This window comes from Lipotes vexillifer, unplaced genomic scaffold (genome assembly GCF_000442215.2).
Source record: "Lipotes vexillifer unplaced genomic scaffold, Lipotes_vexillifer_v1.1 scaffold754, whole genome shotgun sequence".
In the NCBI taxonomy this organism is placed as follows: Eukaryota; Metazoa; Chordata; class Mammalia; order Artiodactyla; family Lipotidae; genus Lipotes; species Lipotes vexillifer.
In genome coordinates, this window is record NW_006777649.1 from 214,553 (window position 1) to 216,981 (window position 2,429).

The window sequence follows — 2,429 nt, forward strand, 5'->3', positions numbered from 1 at the left end:
CAACAACAAAAAATGTAGTTTGTGGGCATCAGTGACTAACATACAAAATAAAAGTTGAATGAAGGTCAGGGAAGTTTGTTGAATGGGACGTAGATGAAAAATACTTTTAGGATAAGCATGTTTGAGTATAGTCGGAGGAAAATGAACACAGAAATAAGAAATGGTTAAAGATGCCCATGAGAGGAGGTGTGCAATCTTCTTCTAAACTGTGGAAGGAGGACCAGCAACGTGGGCACTGTTTGGGAGCTTGTTAGAAATGCAGAATCCCAGGTCCCACTCCAGACCCTCGAATCGGAATCTGCATTTAACAAGGACTGCAGATGATTCATCTGCATGGTAAAGTGTGAGAAACGCTGGTGTACAGCATGGCAGAAGTGTTTGGCCCTTGGACTTAAGACTCAGGTAGAATTGGGTTGGAATGCCAATTCTGCCACTTACTACCTGGGTGAACTTGAGCAGGTAACATTTCTGTGCCTCAGTTTCCTCATCTGTAAACGAGGAATAACACCAGTACATCCCTCACAGGATTATTGTTAGGCAACTGTCACCACCACCATCACCACCATCACCACCATCATCGCTAATGTTTAATGAGGGCTCACCACACTCCAAGCACCGTCCTAAGCACTTTTTAAGAATTCATGAATGGTATGGGGAAGGCTACATGCTGGGCAAATGGTAAGCCTCAACAAATCTTAAAAAATGATAGGCTGTGATTATTGTAATCACTCTAAAGCATGGCCTTTAGCGAGTGGGATGGAATGGAATTCCTCAGCTGAATAAGTGAAGACTATAGGTTTGGTGAGTGGACGTGGATCCTGGGACGGCTGGAGCCTCGAAGCACTGAACTCTGAACATTTGACCCACACTTTTCATCAGTGATGCAAAAAGGATTGTTTATGGTAAAACCAGTTTTCTGAGAGTTTGCTTAATCTAGGAAGCAGCAGGAAAACTGTTTAAAACAGTGGTTCTCAAACTTTTTGGTCTGAGAGGACCCCTTTACCATTATTGAGGACCCCACAGAGCTTTTTGTTTATGTGATTATATCTATCGAAATTGACCCTATTCGAAACTAAAGCTTAGAACATTTTAAAATATTAATTTAAAAGAAATAATAACCCACTGCATGTTAATGTTAAGCAATACTTTTATAGGAAATAACTATACTTTCTAAAACAAAAAAATTTAGTTCCCTGATGGCCTAGTTGTTAGGATTCTGGGCTTTCACTGCCTGAGCCTGGGTTCAACGGGAACTGAGATCCTGCAAGCCGCGCGGCATGGCCAAAAAGAGAAAAAAAAAAAAATTAGTGAGAAGAGTGGTATTTTTCCACGTTTTTGCAAATCTCCTTAAAGCCTGGCTTCATAGAATAGAGCTGGATTCTCTTGGTCTGCTTCTGCATTCAGTCTGTGGATGTATCACTCATCATGTGGCCTCTAGAAAAGTCCACTGTATACTCAGGAGCAAATGAGAATGAAAAAGGCACATAATATTTTAGTATTACTAGGAATTGGGTTTGATCTTGTAGACCCCCTGAAAATGTCTCAGGGACTCCCAGGAAACTGGGGATTTAAAAGATGGAAGTACATTCATTGCAAGCAAATATAGGTAGTTGAAGTATTTATTTTCTACATTAATTAATTGCTTAATAGGGCAAAGCTCTGCTGGGATCCCACGCTGTACTTGAAATGCATGAAACAGAATTTCTGTAAGAATGATAATTCTCCATTTTTGCTAATTCGGATCGGTCATACACACCTGTGGGTTTTATCATATTTCCATGGGAGTCTTTGATTGGGTGCCCTTGGCAATTACCCCTAGATTTCCAATTCAGCTGCAAAAATCGTAACTTTTTGTATTCTTTGGCTTTTTGTGCTGCTAGTTGGGAATTGGTGATTAACTTACAGGGTATGATCAAAGCATTGCTTTCTTGTCATATTTTATCTTTTAGAGAGAAGAGAATGGTGGTAAAAAGTAGAGTAGGAATCTCTAATTGAATATATGACTTTCCAAATAGAGCTGTTGAAGAACATCAAATTGCAGTGGGCTATAAAATCTCTGCACGCAGATTGGGGATGCCCTGTGAGGCGGTGATTTCCCCTGCTTGGAGGGTTGCATTTGGCAGCAGCTCAGTGACAAAGAGCCTCTTGTTTTGTTTTGACCCCTGTGATGGCTACTGTGAGCACTGAGTTGTGACATTAGTTTAGCATCACAATCTTTGGGATGATTAAGTGCAGTGCAGCTCACGGAAACTTCGGGATGAAATTAATGTGCATTAATCATATTCAGAAATATGGTGGGAAATGATTGCATGCGCTATTTTTGGAAAAAATTAAAGCTTTGTTATGTAAATGATGTAGTTCTGAATTCTCTTCACAAATAAATCTAAACTGAAATAAGCGATTTGTATTTGATGAATGCACAGGCATTC